The 22,066-nt window shown below is 39.6% G+C and overlaps 1 protein-coding gene across 5 annotated transcripts in view; it reads right to left on the bottom strand.

The window, feature by feature from the left end:
* The window catches only part of LOC129775188 (mucin-2), a 134,824-nt gene that overhangs the window by 33,789 nt on the left and 78,969 nt on the right, over positions 1-22,066 (bottom strand). The window lies entirely within an intron of this gene.

Raw genomic sequence — 22,066 nt, 5'->3', positions numbered from 1 at the left:
GTAAGTAAGTAAGTAAGTAAGTAAGTAAGTAAGTAAGTAAATAAGTATGTAAGTAAGTAAGTAAATAAGTAAGTAAGTAAGTAAGGAAGTAAGTAAGATGGAGATTTTGTGAACGATCCGTCCTCCTTTTCAAGAGAACATAGCCCGTTCGAGTGGTCTTTTTCAAGAGTCTCACTGGGGTACTTTCAATGCTTTCGCAGTTATTTATCCAGAATTTTCATTTGGTTTCGTCTTGGTTCTCTGTAAGTAGGTAAGTAAGTAAGTAAGTAAGTAAGTAGGTAAGTAGGTAAGTAGGTAAGTAAGTAAGTAAGTAAGTAAGTAAGTAAGTAGGTAAGTAAGTAAGTAAGTAAGTAGGTAAGTAGGTAAGTAAGTAAGTAAGTAAGTAAGTAAGTAGGTAAGTAAGTAAGTAAGTAGGTAAGTAAGTAAGTAAGTAAGTAAGTAGGTAAGTAAGTAAGTAAGTAGGTAAGTAAGTATGTAAGTAGGTAAGTATGTAAGTATGAAAGTAAGTAAGTAGGTAAGTAAGTAAGTAAGTAGGTAAGTAAGTAAGTAAGTAGGTAAGTAAGTAAGTAAGTAAGTAAGTATGTAAGTAGGTAAGTATGTAAGTATGTAAGTATGTAAGTATCTAAGTTTTTTTTTTTTTTTTTTTTTATAGAGGTGAGGAACGCTCTTCCAGCCTTATCTGGGAAGGGATAACCCAGACGTCGAGTGGGGATCGCACCCACAAAAACCAAGCCCTCTACTCGTAGCCTCATTCCCCCCGGGACCACATCTAGGCGACTACTTCAGGGGGCGGCTGTGCTCATGCACTTCACGAGTTTTCAACGCTAACTAGCGTTGATCCTTCCCTTTTTCTCTATACATCTCATTTACGTTTCCGTTGTACTCCGCCACGCACATCCGCAGCACAGGCTTCCTTTTACCCGTCGAGACGTGTACCGATTAGGAATTGCCCTCCAACTTGACGCGCAACCCGTCACAGTCACCCTCGCGGGGTTTCTCACCTGTCGAGACGTGAACCGATTAGGAAGCGCCCTCCATCTTGACGCGCGCCCCGTCACAGCCACCCTCGTAGGATTTCTCTTCCCAACGGAGCGCCGATTAGGCAGTGCCCTCCAACATAACGCGCACTCCGTCACAGCAACTCTCGTGGGGGTACCCACCGATTTGATGATGCTCTCCTAGGCTCTCGCTCCGCCGAAACGACCCTCGCAATGTTCCTCTCTCAATCCACCAACAGGCATTGCCAGCATTTTCTTGACCCTGCTCTCCAGATTCCGCTTATCCGTCGAGACGTGTACCGATTAGGAATTGCCCTCCAGCTTGACGCGCAACCCGTCACAGTCACCCTCGCGGGGTTTCTCACCTGTCGAGACGTGAACCGATTAGGAAGCGCCCTCCAACTTGACGCGCGCCCCGTCACAGCCACCCTCGCAGGATTTCTCTCCCAACGGAGCGCCGATTAGGCAGTGCCCTCCAACATAACGCGCACTCCGTCACAACGACTCTCGTGGGGTACTACACTTTGCAACAGCCCTCGCATTTGTTCCTCTTCTATGGTCAGGGGTTATTACTACGCTGGTCGGCCCTCCACTTCCGCTGTAGCTCGGACATGATGTGTATGATTACACTGTTCACAGCGTTCCAGGTGCCCTCGTCGCGACACATTTTCTCTACTATGTTCCCGGCATGAAGGGCAGGCAGCCCCTCGCGTCTTGCGGTGAACCTGGGACACACAAATACCACGTGTTCTGGTGTTTCCTCCACATCTTCACACTCCGGACAGAGTGGCGACGTTGCGTGCCCGAACCGGTGCAAATATTGCCTGAAGCAGCCATGTCCAGACAGGAACTGTGTCAGATGAAAATTCACCTCCCCGTGCTTCCTGTTCAGCCAGGTCGATAGTACCGGTATGAGCCCATACGTCCACCTGCCTTTCTCCGCCGTGTCCCATTCCTGCTGCCACTTCAAGAGTGATTCTACTCTCGCTGTTTTCCGGATACCCCTGATTTCCTTTCGTCTGTAGCACTCTCTGTCTTCCGCCAGAGTGATGCCAATAGGGATCATGCCGGCGATAACGCAGACTGCCTCCAACGAGATCGTCCTATACGCGCTCGCAACTCTCATCGCCATGAGCCGAAACGTACGGTCCAGTTTTCTACGATTCCGGTGGGTTTCGAGAGCCGCCGACCAGGCTGGTGCTCCGTACCGCAGTATGGACGAGGATACAGCAGCCAGGAGACGCCTTTTGCTACTGCAAGGTCCTGCGTTATTCGGCATTATTCTCGCTATCGCGCTAATGGACTTCTCTGCTTTCTCGCAGACGTAGTCGACGTGGTTGTTGAAATTCAGCCGGTCGTCGATCATAACTCCCAAGTATTTCAACCTACGCTTAGAAGTTATCACGTGTTCCCCGACTGTGATTTCCGCTCGCTGCACGGCTTTGCAGTTACTCACCAACAATACTTCCGTTTTATTATGAGCAATCTGCAGTTTCGCTGCTTGCATCCAGTTCTCTACTGAGACGATGGACTCGATTGCAAGCATCTTCACCTCTTCGAGTGTCTCGCCTGCCACTGTGAGAGCGATATCATCCGCGAAGCCCACGATCTCCACGCCTTTGGGAAGCTTCAGATTCAGTACTCCGTTATACATTACGTTCCAGAGCGTTGGGCCCAGGATAGAGCCTTGTGGTACTCCGGCCGTTATATTCAACGTTGTCTGCCCCGTGCTCGTCTCGTAGACTAGGACGCGGTTCTGGAAGTAGCTTCCTAGAATTCTGCACAGGTACCCAGGAACCTTCATACGGTGTAGGGACTCGGCAATGGCTTCCCAGCTAGCGCTGTTGAAAGCATTCCTCACGTCGATCGTTACTATAGCACAATGTCGGTCGCCCCTCCGCTTTTGCTGTGACGCCTTCTCTGCCTTTTCAACCACTGTCCGGATAGCATCAACGGTGGACCTACCTTTCCGGAATCCAAACTGCATCTTTGACAGACCATGGTCACTCTCCGTACATTTCGTCAGTCTGTTGAGGATAATCCTTTCCAAGAGTTTCCCAAGAGTATCCAGCAGGCATATAGGCCTATAGGATGTTGGTACCCCCGGGGGCTTTCCTGGTTTTGGCAGCAACACTAACTTTTGGATCTTCCATTTCTTAGGAAAGTGACCATCATCCAAGCATTTCTGTAGCACTATCCTGAAAATGTCCGGGAACGCCTGAATCGCCGTTTTCAAGGCCGCGTTGGGGATTCCGTCGGGGCCGGGCGCTTTGTTTACCTGCAGTCTCTTCGCCACTGCTACCAGTTCTTCACTGGAAACTTGAGAACGTTCGGTAGCTATTTCGGCGTACGGTGTCGGTGGCCATATCGTAGGATCATGCATCGGAAATAAACCCTCCACAATGACCTTCAGCTTCTCGGGACACGATTCGACGGGCGTCACAGGTCCTCTGATCTTCGCCATCACGACTCGATACGCGTTGCCCCATGGGTTGGCATCTGCATCTCGGCACAGCTCCTTGAAACAGTTCGCTTTGCTCAGTGTAATTCCCCGTTTCAAGGCGGCTCTAGCTGCTCGGTACACCGTATTTCGTTCCTCTCTATCAGCGCTATTTCGTGCTCTCTGAACGCGTCTTCTGGCTTGAAGACAGCTAGCGCGAAGGTTGCGAAGAGAGTCGTTCCACCAGTAAGCTGGGCGTCTTCCATTTTTTGGTACAACTTTCCTCGGCATGGTAGTGTCGCATGCTCTCACCAGTAGATCTGTCAACTTTTCTGCGTTCCAATCTGAAGCTCCGCCAGCTAGACGAAGTGCTTCGACGAAAAGGTCATTGTCGAAAGCATTCGTCTTCCACTTCCGCTCACCGCTTGTTGTCCTCCGAACTAGCACGTGGTTTCGTTGACCGATTCTGTACCGGATCGCCTGGTGATCACTGTGCGTATACGACTCGCACACTTTCCACTCCGTACTCGCCAACAGCGACGGACTGCAAAAAGTAACGTCGATGATGGATTCGCGCCCATCTTTCCGGAAAGTGCTAGTGGTACCTTCGTTTAGTAACGTTACTTCCAGCTTTGCTAGAGCTTCCAGTAGACTGTACCCTCTGATGTTGGTGCATCTACTTCCCCACTCCACCGCCCACGCGTTGAAGTCGCCTCCAATGACGATCGGTGTTCTACCGATTAGTTCCTCGGTCATTGCGTCTAGCATCTGGTGGAATTGCTCAGTTGTCCATCTCGGGGGTGCGTAGCAACTACACATGAAGATTCCATTAATTTTGGCGATTACGAAACCTTCATGTGAACCTCCAACCACTTCCTGGATAGGATATCTGCCCATCACCTGTATTGCAGCAATCCCTAAGCTATCCGTCGCCCAGCTGCCATTACCACGGGGTACTCGGTACGGCTCCGCTATGATTGCAACGTCGCATTTTGTCTCTGTTGTCGACTGCCACAACAGTTGCTGAGCTGTGTTGCAATGGTTCAGATTGATCTGAATTATCTCCGTTACTGCGATTCTGCTAACGCCTTCTTATACGAGGGACACTTGAAGCTTCCTGTCGCATGGTCGCTGCCGTTCTCTGGTTTGCAGAGCAAGCATTTCGGTTGCTTCGTGCAGTCTCTCGCAACATGCCCTTTCTCACCGCATCTCCTGCACAGTTCAGACCTGTCGGGGCCTGTGCAGCTTCTTGCCTGATGTCCAAAGCCCATGCACTGGAAGCATCTCTCCATCCGCTTGGCCACCCGGGGCACCATCTTCAGCGAGCAAACCGACCAGCCAACTTTTATTTTGGTCGTTTCTACCATCTTATTGGCTGCGACTGTTGAGAGCCGTATCGACGCCGTCTGCGTGCCACCATACGCCTTCCTCATACGGATCGTCATTGGAGTATTGTCCAGCTTACACTGTTCTATTAACTCGCGCCTTAACTCCTCGTCTGTCGTGATTTCGTCGAGATTTCTGCATTCGACCACTGATTCCTGGGATAGAGCCCTCACCTTCGCCTCCTCACCGAGCGACTTCGCAACCAGTTCCTTGAAGGCTGAACTTTTGACCGCCGGATCCCTCTTGAGCTCGAAGAGCATCTCTCCTTTCTGGGTGCGCCTGGTTTTCACCACATTCTCTCCCAGTTCTTTCAACTCCGGATCGTCTCTCACTTTCCGCAGGAGTGATGCGTAAGTCACTCCTTCCTTCACCTCGACGATCAGAGCATCTCCCTTACTTCGCTCGCGTCTGGGCCTGGTTTTTTTTGTCTCCTGCACACCTTTCTTCTTTTCTTCTTTCTTCTTCCGTTTCTCCGTCTGTTTTTCGACAGTTCGCCATCCACTGCCTTCACCTTCCTTTTTGTTTTCCAGGTTGTCATTTTTAACCTTCTTCAGGTCTTCTTCATCCCCTGGGGTATCCCTCTTCCTTTTGTCCGATCGTGGGTTTCGTGGCGTCTTAGGCGTCTCCTGTATCTCGACGGACATCTTCTCCCTTGCTTCAGCGAGTGCTTTTTCAACAACCTCTGCTCGCGTGATCATCTCCTTCTGTTCGCGGTCAGCAGCCGTAACGGCGGATTTGATGCTTGTGACTAAATGTTTGATCTTAGTATGGACATTGTTTTTGTCCTTAATGAACTCGTAGAGCTCGTTCACTTTTTTCTTGACCTCCATCAAGCTTGACCTCCCGGCCTGCAGCCCTTCTAAAGAAGTGGTGGTGTTGGCTTTATGCACTTGTATCAGGCTAGTCTCTCCTTGTTGTGGATGCTGTTGGTGTCCTATAGGATTCGCTATGGCTGTCTGGTTGCGAATTGGTGATCTCTGGAGCTTACCGCTCCTTGCGAACACGCTCGCCTCTCCCGTTGGTGTGTCTTCATTACCGTCGTTTCGTCTGTTGAATTGTAAGTATCTAAGTAGGTAAGTAAGTATGTAAGTAGGTAAGTAAGTAAATAAGTAGGTAAGTAAGTAAGTAGGTAAGTAAGTATGTAAGTAAGTATGTAAGTAGGTAAGTATGTAAGTATGTAAGTATCTAAGTAGGTAAGTAAATATGTAAGTAGGTAAGTAAGTAAGTAAGTAGGTAAGTAAGTAAGTAAGTAAGTAGGTAAGTAAGTAAGTAAGTAAGTAGGTAAGTAAGTAAGTAAGTAAGTAAGTAGGTAAGTAAGTAAGTAAGTAGGTAAGTAAGTAAGTAAGTAGGTAAGTAAGTAAGTAAGTAAGTAGGTAAGTAAGTAAGTAGGTAAGTAAGTAAGTAAAATGGAGATGTTGTGAACGATCCGTCCTCCTTTTCAAGAGAGCCCGTTCGAGTGATCTTTTGCAAGAGTCTCACTGGGGTACTTTCAATGCTTTCGCAGTTATTTATCCAGAATTTTCATTTGGTTTCGTCTTAGTTCTCTGCTATATCCAGTTTGGGTGCTCCTGTATTGAGACCGAATCCGAAGAAATTTTAGCTCTGTTGAACAATTTTCGCGCTGTTTTGCGAAGCCGCTGGCTTTTAGTTACACCAAAGAACGTTTCTTTTCGAAGCTACCCCCTTTAGTTATAGACACAAACTATCATATCGTTTAATTCTTTTGAAGTTGATTCAAGCTGTTGAATCGATTTTATTCTTGTATTGAGAATTTTATACTCAAGTTCAAGTGAATATCGTTCCCAGTTGGTTTTTCTTGGATCACGGTATTCTCTCTGTACTGTCAAGCTACCATCCCATCCAAAAATAATGTGTCTGTGATCAAACAAAGACGCCTCATAAATTGGTTCATTGCCGATATCGAGATCCTTATTGTCCTTATTGCCAATGCACGTCCCGCACTCAGTGCATATGCGAATATTTTTTCCCGTGCTAGCCACAGTGAACCCGAGGACATTATATATTTGATCCCTCACCACTGTTATCTATTTGATAACGCATAAAATTAACAATTCACAGTGTGATTCAATCGTGGACAACCAATCTCCACATAACGGTATGAAAAACCACGCGGTACGTCCTATTTAATACTTCTCTTCTACTTTGCATCTGTATGTCTGTGTAAGCTTTGCATTGTGCTGATTTCGCGCACATTCTGAGGCGAAAAAAAATTGCCCGTTCGTTCAACGCAGTAGCAAGAAAGAAACTCAACTTGAAAAGGGCGAGTACAACATTTAAAGTGCTTTCACAGCCATCCGACGACATGCATCAATGACCAATCTTGTCGTCGATTAAATTTCAAGCAATTTTATGGATTTTTATGATTTCACTAATATTTATAGATTTTTGTGATTTCAAAAGCTTGTATATAGAAAAGTTGGGTCAATAAGTAACAGAACATTACTCATATACATTTTATCTTTCGAAAGAGAATGTCATACCACCTCTCTCAGCCGACAAAGAGCTAGCAACGTTCAAACTCTTGCACCTTTAATGTGACACCTTTGTTTTCAAAAATTTTAATCCCACAGTTAAGTACAGATGCAGAAATAATGTGGTGCAAAAATACAGATCACTCTCTACCAGACGAGGAAATCATGAGAATCGACGCGGTGCCTCCTCCGTACAAAATGAAATAACCATGGGCGATATCTACCTTCCAATTTTCATTCGTATAGAGCAGAAAAAGTGTGTCTGACATCAGTATAGAGAAAGTCCGCTGTCTGCTAGCTGGAGCGAGACTGTGACTTGAATAATGATGAGATTAGAAAGGATTTAGAATTTCTCAGTTTATTCGCCTCTAGCCTTGAGGCAGGCCAGTTTGGAAAACCTGGATGACTGATGAATCGTAATTATTGACCCGAAAACTTGTTTCAATAGCTTAAAGTTGCTTTGAAAACAGGTTATTGAAATCACACAAATCGTATATGGAAGAATGCCCGCTCGGAAATTCACTCAGTTATGATTGCGCAGCGGTTCATGTACGATCGCTGACATTGCAAAATAGATGCAATGTGCGGGAGCTTTTGTACCAGCATGCATTTCTGCAAAGCGGAATGGGTTTCCCCAACGTAGACTTCAAAAGCAAGCAGTCTGAGGGAATCGGCATTGCAAATATATGCAAAGTGCGGATACTTTTGTACCCAGAGGGAAATGTAAAATACATTGATCGTTTAGCCATTCTTCTGTTCACATATTTTGGAAGTCCACAAAGAATGAATTAAATGAACAAGGAATCATAACATACGTCAGATTTGCAACGAAGAACGTAATCTATCACAATGCATGAATTGACCTAAATTGGAATTTGTTGACAATTGAAATCAGAAATTGTTTCATTCAATCACTGGTTTAATCAATACACTAAAATGATTACTAAGCCAACGCTAGTCCTACGTAAACCTCACGGTTATATCTTAAGTATAACCAGTGTTGCCACATTTTTATCTGTACCAGAGGGGTTAAAAAATTTTCTCATCTGTACTTTTTCTTCCAAAAATCTGTACCATCGGAAATATTCGTTGTATAGAAAAATCTATTTTATTAGCATAAGAAATACTCATTTATTTACTACAAAAACTACATTCATATTTGCAAGTCATTCGTGTGATTGATGATGCTTATGCATAGGCTTTCTTAATCTAGATTGTATACTATCTATTATTAAAATTTAAAAGCTGCCGTCACGGTGTTTCATCGAATCTTTTGATCTCAAAATAGCGTTCATCGTATCGTAGCTGAACCGATTTCGAAGCTTTTTTTTGCTTGATTATATTCAGAAAAAAAATCTGTACCAAAAATAACGAAGAAAACCGTAACTTTCCAGATAAATCTGTACGTGTGGCAACACTGGGTATAACCCACCCATAGTTTTTTGTACCCGATAAATTGAAAATGTGCAATATTTTCTCTATTCACATTGTCCGTTTTGACTTTGCATGTGAGGAATCTCGAATACCAGTAGCTTCGTCGCTGGATAACCGAATATCCGGCATATCCGAAACTTTTTCTCATTCGCTTGAACAGCTCCACGAAAACAATGCTATAAATATGCTTAAAAATTATTTGCGTTCGCCATTCATTTTTCTGATAGAGATCCTCTCTACTCTACGGACTTGGCTCCCTCGGACTTCTATTCGTTCCCCAATTTAAAGAAATGACTGGCGGAAATTTTTTTTTAATCAAACGTGGAGGTGATTGCTGAAACAAATGTTTTTTTTCATATTTGGACTAATCGTATTTTTTCGAAAGGATCAACACACTAGAACAGCATTGGACGGCTAAAATGAGAATATGTTGAAAAATTGAAAAATGGTTACCCAAACAATTGAGTAGTTTTTTATTCACGTATTGAATTCACTTGTATTTGATAATAAAAACTAACCCACCCTCAACATAATTCCATAGGACATGTCCGCTGATTAAAAGGCACCGCAAAAACACCAACACGCATTCATAGAGGAATTTAAAAATAGTTTTTGCGTAAATCCTGCAAGCACTTCTAAGGTTTATTGCGTCATACGAGAAATGGCACCTCCGCACAAGACTGACCATGCGGTTGAATAGTGTGGGACCATCATACCAACAGCGTCTAATTCGATTAGCAGCCGCGTATTTACACCTAACACATGGCCCCATGACTTTGCCAACCTGTTGGTTGAACCTCAGCCCAGCAGTGTCTAATTATAGGCGATATATAAGTTTAGTTTAGGTTGTCTAGTTGTGTCCCTGTTTCATATCCCTCCTATCCGATCTATAAACTTTTACTTAGTCGCGGCAATACATACACACACTCTTTACAGATACACGGGCCAAAGGTTGTGCAGTCCACTGATCTTCAACAAGAGCCAAAGGTTGTACCGCTCATGACAACTCTACATGAGCTGAAGATTATACCGCCCAGTGACCATTCTACCCTGGATTCCTCGAGTGAAGAGAGATGCACCACGATTGATATGAGGTACAGACTAGGGGGGCGTCGCTGATTAATGGTCAGTTGCACCCCAATAGGAAGTATCCCGTGTCGGCCACACAAACAGAGAGTACTGGAGACTGCAACATCCCAATTATGATTATCTTTGTAATACTAACCTCGAGCCAACCGCGAGTAATCGGTTACATATTACTAACATAGATGTAAGACAAAAATTGTCAAAATATTGAACTCCCGGCCCCGTCAGGCTAACGCCACATGTGCCTTAATAAAATATATATTTGGGAAAAAAAATAAGTTTAGTTCAAACATCGTGGTGGCACGCGAAGGCAATCCCCATAATCGCATTACTCACCAAGAGTGAAAAGTGCCACAACCACGTGTTTCCACGGCTGTCCCCAAAATCGGGCTATTGCCCCGCCAATATATCCTTGTCCGTCGGTTTGTTTTGCTAGCACAATGTTGCGCTTTTACACGTGGCAATAGCAAATGTCGCGATTCGTTGTCCCGCCGCCACTGGCAGACGATACAAGCGTCGAATTGGATGGAGCCATGTGTTATCCATGTCCAACGCTTCCCACGGAACGAACAACAGAGACTGGTCAATGTGTGTACCACTCGATTTCAAAAGTATTCGGTGTAAGCCGAAAGAATATTCGTTGGCGAAAAAAATACATTTTGAGGCTTGCCGTTCAAAATGTATAAAATGCTTGTTATAAAATTGCTCCTTCTCCTAGTTTTGTTTTCTTTCTCATTGTTTATCTGGCAGAAAGAGTGAAAGAAAGCACGATGAGTAGGATGCTATTTCCATCACTCATTTTTCCCTGTTTGTCTTACCCCTCCAAGAAACTATCCGGTCCACCCCGTCAGTACGATTATTAAAATCATTTACTTGATTTCCAGTTTTGTTCACATTTCCCACTTTCGACATGTTTTCAGTTCAATAGAGTAATTCAAATATCATAGAATAACATAAAAGAGGAGTAACTCATCAACTTGGACGTATATATATATATATATATATATATATATATATATATATATATATATATATATATATATATATATATATATATATATATATATATATATATATATATATATATATATATATATATATATATATATATATATATATATATATATATATATATATATATATATATATATATATATATATATATATATATATATATATATATATATATATATATATATATATATATATATATATATATATATATATATATATATTTCTTCCACAGTTTGAGATTGCTTTATTTTTTTATATATATATATATATATATATATATATATATATATATATATATATATATATATATATATATATATATATATATATATATATATATATATATATATATATATATATATATATATATATATATATATATATATATATATATATATATATATATATATATATATATATATATATATATATATAAAAAAATAAAGCAATCTCAAACTGTGGAAGAAATATATATATATATATATATATATATATATATATATATATATATATATATATATATATATATATATATATATTTCTTCCACAGTTTGAGATTGCTTTACTTCGTGTGGTTTGAGTACGCGTCAAGGATGTTTTATAGCTTTACTTCTAAAAAGGAAAACGCAAGCCAGGCTACTTGAAACGAGAACAGTGTTTATTTTTGTTAGTAAAAGCTCGCCGCTCACATTCTCCCACAATGCAACCAGTAACATTATTGCATGCAATTCGGGTGTTCGCTTACATTACGTAAAGTTTTCTAAATTGGCACTTTTCAAGACTAGAGGGCGAATAAACTGTGAAGTTTATAATTTATATAATGTAATACTCTCTTTTTCACTCTCTCTTCAACTTCAGTTTAATCCTAGACAGCGATCAACCAACATCATATGTTAAAGCCGAGAGTTGATTTGGAATTTTTAATTTATTGATTTTAATTTTTTTCGGCTCGTGTTAACTTACGAATGTTATCGGGCTCATTGATGACTTTTTCCGATCGAGCATACATTTTTCGATTTCGTGCATTTTTTCCGGGTTACTGTGTTACTGCGAACTGTGCTCTTCGGTTGAAAACTGAAGCCAAAAATTTGTTCCGCTGTGGTTCATGTCGAGCGTCACGGTCTGCGAAAGGCGCTACATAGCATAGTTTGCTGGTTATTTCTGTGGGAATGATGTTTTAAGGAGCGTTGGAAATGTAATTCCGAACCGAACGACACTGCGGCTTTGGTTTCGCATTTGAAACATGTTAGTGATACATACCCCTAGACAATCTCGACTACAGTGCTAGGACTTGACTTCAATGTGGCACCATAATTAAAAGGGAGTTTGAGCGTTTGTTAACAATGAACCAGGATTCGAATTAGTGATCATAAATGTTTATTGTGAGAGGATTAATTAATTGATGGATTGTTGATAACTTGCATACATAGGAATTCCGATTGACACAAATGATTCATACCTGCGAAAGATAAGAAAAAAAGAACCATTAGTCTCAGTAAATAAAGACGGTCTTTTGAAAAGAAAACTATTCTCACTATTTTCTCCCATATAATTCACATCAATAAACAACCGTTATGTGCATTGGGGCAACGGACTGGTAAGAATGGTAAAGACGGACACTTTGAGAAAACGTTGATTTTTTTCGAGAATTTAACGAAAAATATATAGTTATCTCACCACAAATTGATAGTCTAAGATTTTGCAAAATGAATCTGTCCGGCATCACCTAGCAGGGCTTGTATTTTTTCTATTTTTTTTTCATTTCCGGCATTCGGAATGACATATCCGGTTTACGCTTTAAAAACTGCTCTGATGATTCGTCAATGATATTTGATAGCATTTGCAAACGTAGTTAGTGGGCATCTGTCAAAAAAAGAAGGAGGAGATAATCAAATTGTTTCCAAAACGAAATGTTTGTATTTTGTCGACGGAGTGTCCGTCTTACCCGACTTGATTAGTATTTTATTTCCATCAATATTTCTGGAGTAGAAATGAAAAACTTCACCGCTGATTCGATAAACTGGAAGAGAAGAGGTAAAACACTCACGTGACGAAAACCCCAAAAATTGCTCGATAACAATGAGAACCTTATTTTCTGCAGACGAGCAGACGAATTTACATCGAGCTGCTCTTTGTAGATTACTTTTTTTTTTGTTTTTATTTATAATTTTAACAGAAAGCCAGCTAGGTGTACACAGTAAGTGTCAAAAGTATTGTTACACTGTACTGCAAGTTTGTGCACCATAAAAATCTATATAAATAAAAATGGAAGACCAAATCTGTTCGTAAACGGAAAACCCTTAGAAGGGATGGTCAGATTTGAGTAGTCTTTATTCTGTTGTATTCGTTTCTTCCCGTAGATCAGTGGTGACCAGGTATCAGCATGGTGCGAGCCGCAATGATTTTTTCTCACTACTGTTCATAATGAAATGAAAAATATACGTAATTAACAGGTAATTTTTTGACCCACTTTTTATTTCAAATTACAAAGCATTCAGTTCTATACCTGTAAAATTGTTCTTATCAAAAATTCATGACAATTGCCATACGCTTCTCATACAGACCGAACTTTTTTTTTTTTTTTATCTGTATTATAGTGACTTTCAACTCATTTGGCTGGATCGTCACTTTTACTTCCATTTTTGGAAGAATGTCGGGATTGAGAATTGAACTCGTGATCTTTAGCGTGAGAGGCATGGATGTTACCACTACGCCAGATTGCCTCCACAGACCGAACTTTATCGTTGCTAGGAAACCGAACAAGTACAGATCACGAAACTTGGTGAGAGTGAAGGGGGACATCGAACTGCACGACTGCAGTGTCACCACTTTTCTTTGCTTCAAATTTCTCTGCTGAGAGCAGTCGCGATTTCACTGACATAATTATGGCTATACTTGAATACGGTTTCATAATTAAAATCATCATCAAAAAGCTTCAACAATATTTTTGGTTTGTTTCAATATAGAAAATCCTCCAACACCGTTTCGGTTTCACTCAAACTACTTTTCTTGAGCCTTTTTATCTAAATCAGCTTGAATGTGAGAGATAGCGATGCGATGCGTGGTTCCTAAGTGACTGTCATTCACTTCTTTCATATCTGGAACAATTTTGTGCATCATCAAAAATCTGGGGATTCAAACAAAGAAGTATGATGCATGAGCATGCATAGAAGTATGATAAATGAGCATGTTTTAATAGTTCTGGAAATCGCGCTTCTGGATCAAATCTGGAGTGTAAATCCTAGACATCATGGTTTCAAATTTGTCACGCAGCTCTAAATCACACTGCGTTTTAATGAGTTCCATCTGCATGCTTTCAGCGGCATGGACATACTACTAAAATAAACTAAATGGGGTAGAAAAAATTGGAGAATGTGCTTTAAAGTACCAAAATCGGCGAGAAAAATCAGCATTAATCGACTGGAGTGCATCAATATTTTAAATAATAATAAAATGAAAATTTTGTTGTTTGAACTTGAATTTGTTTTCGAGTGAAATAAAATAATGAATAGAGAAGAAAAGAAGCCTGGAACTCACGATGATCCTATGCGTGCGAGTTGATTAATGATTTGGACGATATCCTTCAAAACATCCTCAAATCCTACATCCACAGGAAAAAGGCAAATCAATTCCTTGGTAACTTCGAAATCCTTGTCTCATCTATCACCACTGAATAAAATACATAGTCGGCAGCTCGTTCTTTCAAACTTTCAAACAAACAAACCATTTTCGCTCCTAACTCATCCAATTTTCTAGCATACGATGTGGCAACAAACTTGCCCATTTTTGACGCATGTTTCGACTCATATTTTCGTTTCAGGTTGAATCTTCAAAACAGCAGCAGCTTCATTACAAATCAAATCAAACCATGATGCACGTAAAAAAAGTATATTTCAGACAATCTTCCCTGGAATACACGTCCTTCGTCAGTCACTTTTCTTTCTTTACTAGTGCAGGCTTTCACAGCGGTTTTTGCAACATACACAGCGATAAAAAGGCTATTGCCAATAGACAATAAAAATAATGAATGACACGACTGCCCTCTAATGGCGAGAGCACAGCATAATCGAATGAATTTTTGTCCCAAACTTTCTCTTGCTCTCTTATGAACTCACGTGTACATACATCCCGTTATCTCTAATAAGACTCTTGCAAAAGTTTCCAGCAGTTAAGCCGGATTTATTTGTTGTCAGTTACTCGGTTGCGGTTGTATTACGAACCTCGAAATTTGACATTTGACTTGCATGTATGGGGCTACTTGCAACCGAGCTACCTCAATGTTTTTTGGATACTCACCCGTCTACCCCATACATACAAATCAAATGTCAAATTTCATGGTATGGGTACATTCGTAATTTTTCGGATCGATTGATGTTTACTCGCAACCGAGTAACTCACAAAGTAAAACCAGGTTTTACTGCCGTTACTCGCACGAATTTATGCGAGTGCGAGCAGAACAGAACCAAAAACGTGAAAAAGTCCTTTGAGCACTAACGCGAATTATCAGAAGGTTAAATTATCACGAAAAAAGCGGAAAAGAAAATAGAAAATGATGAGCTTGGATAAACGCACGATTAACAAGAATTACTCACAAAGTTATTTTTATTCAATTGTATGGAAGAGTTTTCAACTTTATTCTTAATTCCTCTCATATGATTTTTTTTTCAAATCAGGCTGCGGGCCGCATGAACAACGCTAGAGGGCCGTAAGTTGGCCACCACTGCCGTAGATCAATATAGCGGAAAGAAAAATCGGTAAATTCCCATATGTTCGAAAATTACATCATGATAAGCATTGTTAGATCATTCGATGTTTGCGAAATCTTTGTTCGAAAGTGGAAATGGACATTCAGGCGGAATAACACGTTCCTATATCTTCTATCTATACAGATCAGACTCGATTATATACAGATTCGATTATATGTGATTCGATTATATACAATTTTGGACTAGTTTTTTGGGTTGAAAAAAAAAATTTTTTATGTTTCAAATATGATTTAGTTCACGAAACAATATAACCTTTCAACGTTAAGGTGAAATTTAAGTGGCTTTTATATGTAAATTGGGGCCAAAATGGTGATTTTTGAAGATTTTGCTTGAATTCCAGGAACGGTTTATATTGATATTGTAGCGAAATTAAGATGAATAGAAGTTGGGTGTCGAAGAACAAATTGTAGAGCGATTTGCGAAATTTGTAGATTTGTAGAGCGAAAGATTTGTAGTTGTTGATAGAAACAATCATGTTCAATATGAGTTTTCAGGATAAAACACATAACACATTAGAAAGTACTAACTTTGAAATTTTTCACTTCCAAAATGTTATTAAAATCCACTAAACTACACCCAAACTAGCGTTGGAAGAAAACATTTCATCTTTGGCAGGAATGATACCATTTAGTGTGCTGGAGAGTCAAATGCGCAAATAATGAGCTGTTTTAAAAGCTTAAAAATGGTTTGTATGTATGCGTACAGACATCTCTTTCTGTTTTCTTTTCTCATTTTATTTGGGATTGTGCCAAAAAAAGTCCATACGACGTCAATGGGGATCGAACCAAGGCCGGCTGGAATGCAAAGCTATTTTACACGACCACGCTATCCACATGGCTAATGATGTTTCAGCAGTTGTTCTGCAAATACGTGATAATATTGCACCTGATTATAAAATGAAGTTGGGAAGTGTTTTCTAAGAGTAAAAAAAGAGCGCATGTAGGAGAACAATATCTATCTCGGTCTGAGCCGTGTATATGGCAAAGTATGCGAAAAGCTTATTTGTCTTTTGTTTCGCTCGCTCGTATTAATATTATATTGCTGTACCATGTATATTATACAAATGCTTACCAGTATTTGTGAGTCATGACAATTACTGTTATGTTATATCTCATTTAATGTCATAAATCGGGATAACAAAACATGAGATAAAAATTTTGGCTGTAGATGCTTCACAACAATATCCTGTGTTAAATTTTCTCATCTTTCTAATGGAAGTAACAGAATCGTCTTTTGTGGCGTTCTTTTTAATGTAGCGTCCGTTTGAGGCAACAGAGTCCGAAACAAACAAAAAGTTCTATAACTCTGTCATTGTTGAGGTTCGAGAACCTATGCGTAGAATTTTTTTTTCATTTTTTTTCACCTTCCGAATGAATTTGGATTTTTTATATGAGAAAGGTATTTTATGACTTCAAGGAGATGAATCAAAAATTAAATTTTATATTCAAAAAACAAAAAAATATGTACATAAAATACAAAAAAAAATTTTTTTGACTCGATTATATACAGTGAAAATAAATCCGAAACTGTATATAGTCGAGTCCGCCCTGTATAAATAAAAATGGAAGGTCAATTTTATGCTAATCGTAAAGTGCGAAGAAGGAAAGGTCCGCTTTGAGTCGTCTTCATTTTGTTGTATTTGTTGTATTCTGCCCATAGAACAATGTTATGAGAAAAAGTTTAGAAATTTGTTCTAAAGAATTCAAATCAAAACAATAATTTTGGGCTGGACAAAGTTCGCTGGGTCAGCTAGTTTAAAATAAAAATTCAATTTATCAATTATACAGGGGTGTCCGTCTTTCCCGACTTTCCTCTAACACTTGCGGTGATTATTGCCTCATTATAACCAATCGAATCGAGGAGAAACGCCACCCTAACACGAATGGAATGAAAGACATCCAACCGTCGGAAAGCGACACGTGGCCCCCCACCGATAGTAACCAATTGGTTCGGGGAAGCCCGCTGTGTCCGGTGTATATATATGTACACTTCGAAATCTATATAAACATATATAGAAACGTGAGGGTGGAGTGTAAGAGCGCACATCATCTGAGCCTGGATTACAACGCAATTGCTGAGATTGATTGTGTCGTTAGGTAACAAATGAATGAAGAGCCCGAGAGATGTAGGGAAGAAAGGGGGATGCTATCGGATTGTACTGCCCCTCTTGATGATATTATCTCAGGCAAAATATGTTTGGGATTTCCTATCGAATTACTTCAGGAACGAGTGCTCGTGGCTTCAGCTCTGGCTAACATGCGTCTCCATCAAGAAACGTTCTCCCCATGGAGACGCATGCTAGTTTACCACCGGAGTTTAGCGCTGACTGCCTGAACCTACGTCAATGTCACGCAATCTGTTATGTGATCATTTTTCTCCACCTTGCACGGGGCATTTAAAGACAATCATCAGGTGGCATCGCCGCAGGATACAAGTACAGCTGTGATTGCTGGTTTTCTTACATGTAGAACACATGAACAATTTTATACAATTGAAAAACAATTGCATGTTTGCAAATTCAACGACATGTGGGAGAATTACTTTGTTACAGCTGGACCTTCAAGACGCACCCATATACTGAACAGGAACATGTTGAGAATTATTCTTAGATAACTAAATAGTCAGGACAACAAAGGGCGATCAAATCGCATGCGGTAGTGAGTAATTACTACTGGCTAGCGCATTGACGGAGATTGTGTTGATTGCAGTAAATTATTTGTTGAATATTTCCACACGAATTATATCGAGTTGTATAATCACCGCCTGTAGTGTGTGAATAATTACTCAGAGTCGACAACATACCACTGTGTGATATTGCATCTTGTTCAAAACCACAACGTCTGAAATTGCTTGTTGCATAAAAAGTTCTGATAAGTAGCCAGCCGGTATCCAAGCCTCATCCTCATCTCGAATATCCGGAAATCCAAGAAAAAACTGGCGATACATTTTGCGATTCCATCACAACGAACAATCCACCACCTCAGCAAAGTAGAATCGGTTTTCAAAATGAATTAATGGACTTTGAGTAGCCAGCTACCAAGATAACTATGTACTCAATCGGAATTCTCGAAATAACGTTTTATGATTCCTAGAGAGCTGAAAACCGCCACATAAACAATGACGGACAAAATATTAGACCGAGATTGTTACTTATTAAAGCAGCTCCAAATGCTAGACTGGTTAGAATAATTTTCAAATCGTATGTTTTTCATAATGACGATTTTTTTCTTCCAGTCGACAAATCACAGGTGATTATATAATTGTGGCACCGCCACCATTTTTCCTGATTTCTAATTTTAACCATTTCAATCATTTGGCCACGCATTAAAACAACAGCATGTGTGTGTTTGTTCCAGAATACACAAGCGCTCTCCACCAGTCGGCATGAAAACCGACGCTTTGTATCATTACATCGAGGTGATGTCGCTCTTGCTTCAAGCCTCCCATGTTAAAATTGCGTTTAAAGGGATGTTGGTTACTCACTGGCTGGAGCAAGACTGACCAATTAAATAGTATAAAAAAACTTATTTTAAAATACGTCAATAAGGACGTAATTCATCTGTCTGCAATGTGTTCACAGCAAAAAAGCTGCTTTACAGTATGAAAATTTCATTATTTTGATCACGTAATCCTTAGCAAAATACTAAGAAGCAAGGACGCACCCTATTTTCAAACTATATTTTTCAACAAAAGAAATATGTTCAGCATGAAATCAAGTACCGAGATCGACAAAGACGAGTTTATTCATATCTAAGAAACATATTGGGGACATGAAAAAGAAAATATGTTCGATAAACTAACAAAAAAACTCACGTTTATTACTATAATTGGTACTACTACTGTAACTTATATATCTACCCTAGCTTACTTCAGAAATGAGAGATGGGTCTTCTTATTCTGTCTCACTTTACCACGACTTTTCGCAGCGTTAAATGCTGCTCTCTTTCTACGCTCAACGAAATGGTATTCTTTTACCTTTGTGCATGCTTCTTACTCGCATGGTTCATTCATTTCAATGAAACGAAATTTTCAATCGTCGTTTTCAGAGCCCTTCATTTATTCGAGCAGTTTATATCCAGGAGAATTTTTCGTTGTTGTATGCCAAAAGTACTCACTGAAACAAATGGAAACGGTGCAGTGAGCCGCTACCCGGCAGCGGCACCGCTGGTATATGGTGGTAAGCGTGACTGCTATGCCTTCTTATGCCTTCTTCTTAGATTCTGTTAATACAATTCTGTCCAATGGATAAATTCATTCTGGCGTAATGAAACGAATAAAAATTTCAATTGAATTTGCTGCGAGTGTTCTTTTGCATGCGAAATTGTTGAACACTTGGACGAAGGTAATGAATATAGCTCATTCGAGCAGATGATTCATTGATTCTGCAGATACAGAAAGCAGAAATGAATGAAACAACTGAGTGGATTTATTACGTCGATAGATTCTGTAGTGAAAATAATACGTAAATATATAGTATAAAATAAATGTTGCTTTCGTCAAAACTTTACGGATTTTTCGCCACCTCAATTAGCGGTTCACAGAATTGATTGAAACTTTGTGCGGACAATATCTTGCATGTATAATTTTCCAAAAATAGGTTAGAAAATTGTCCCATGAAAAAAGCGAAACTTCCTTTGAGTTTTTGACGTATATTTTTCAGAAAGGGTGCCAAATCAGAAAACATGTCACGTTTTTAAGAAATTGTTTTAACGTTAATAACTATTCTTGCTGCGAACGGATTTTAATTGGATAACAATCGGATCGGATTTTTTTAAAGATTGGTTTGATATACTCTACGTTACGATTCCCTGATCCGTAAATGGTTCAAATTGACAAAAATAGAACATTCCTATTTCCCAATACATATATTTTTGTTCGTAAATACCCTCTCTGTCAATGCAGCCCCTTATGCAGCGGTGATTTTACTATACCACGGCAAATCAAACGTAAGTAAATCGCTTACTCGGAATGCAAATGCAGTGTTCGTTCTACGGACACTGTGGAGAGAGGAAATATTCCCGTCACCCGTTTGTAACTTATTGTGTATAAAAAAGTAATTTCAAAAATGTCGATGCATTCGAAAATTACAGAAAATTGGTATCCTAATTTTTTCATTTATTGACATGGTAATTTACATAAAAATGTTTCTTAGGAGTGATTTTTATGAAATAGTCTAAACTTATATAGAAATAAGAATCATACCGATTTTTTTTCAAATATGAAATTCGATTTTCGATGGTTATATGGTCGGGGCTCTGCCAAAACGAACCAAAGGCCTTTTTTCAAAATTGAGTTAGGGCTGCCTTGAAGTAGAAGCGCTGATCTGCATTTTTCAAAATTGTGTTCAACCACAACGAACCAAGTGTAATGCATTCCTCAATTTATTTGCATTTATTAGGACATTATTTTCTCAAAAACAGCAAAAATGAGTCAATATAAATACCATTCATGAAATTAGTCAAGAGCCGTTACAAAATTCAAATGTGTTGTGTAATGATATTATGTTAATAGCTAGCATGTACTTGGTTTGCTTTGGCTGCAAAGAGAACGAAGTTTTGCTCGCCTAGCAGCCGCATAATGTTGTTTTTTTTTAAATTTCTAAAGGTTCCGAATCAGAAACCGACAAAGATGAGTGCTTATAGCATGAAAGGTGCTTACAGCATTATGTTTGACATCCTGTTTGTAACTCGTGAGCGATAAAATGATAGATTTGATCTGACACAGTCAATTAGGGGGAGCCCTAACTTCAAATTGAAATATATTAAAAAAATGTTTTTGGCAGAACCCCGACCATATCAAGCAATTCAAGAAAAGTCATTCATAACATTTTTGAGTTTACGGATTATTTAGAAAAAAATAATTGCACCTACCAGAAGAGTTAAAATTAGTTCAGGAAAAAATAAGCAAAGATGTTAACGATGTTGAATCGAAAATAAAAACAACTATTCGAAATAAACGAAAAAGTGAATTATTTCGAACAACTGGTCGAAAACAACGAAAAAGTGAATTATTTCGAGCAACTGTTCAACACAATTTATGAGTTTCATTTTAGGGTTAAAACGGAAACTAATCCCCTTGCCTTCGAATGTGATTTTTTTCTCCATGTGCTCCCTACTTGTGTTGGTTTTTGAAAAAGGATTACGTCTATCTTCAAGAGTACCAATCAATTCAGAATTTTGGTATGTCAAACATTATGATTTCCAAGTCCTTCAATAGTTTAAATTGTCGGAAGATGGAAGCAATCGCATTTCCCATACGTGTTTCCAAAACAGAGCCGATTTTGTTTTTACGTTATCATGCCATTCGAGAACATATTGAGAGTACAAATTGGAAATCTGACTATCGGTCGCGCCCAATTTCGAGCGCTTATTGCTCAGTAATCTCTTGATGAATTTATGAGAGTTTTGCAACTATCGATAAGGATACTCCCAATGTACTGCAATATAGATT

Source organism: Toxorhynchites rutilus, chromosome 3 (genome assembly GCF_029784135.1).
Source record: "Toxorhynchites rutilus septentrionalis strain SRP chromosome 3, ASM2978413v1, whole genome shotgun sequence".
Classification (NCBI taxonomy): Eukaryota; Metazoa; Arthropoda; class Insecta; order Diptera; family Culicidae; genus Toxorhynchites; species Toxorhynchites rutilus.
The sequence above is the reverse complement of the archived record's forward strand: the minus strand, read 5'-3'. Positions and strand labels throughout refer to the sequence as shown.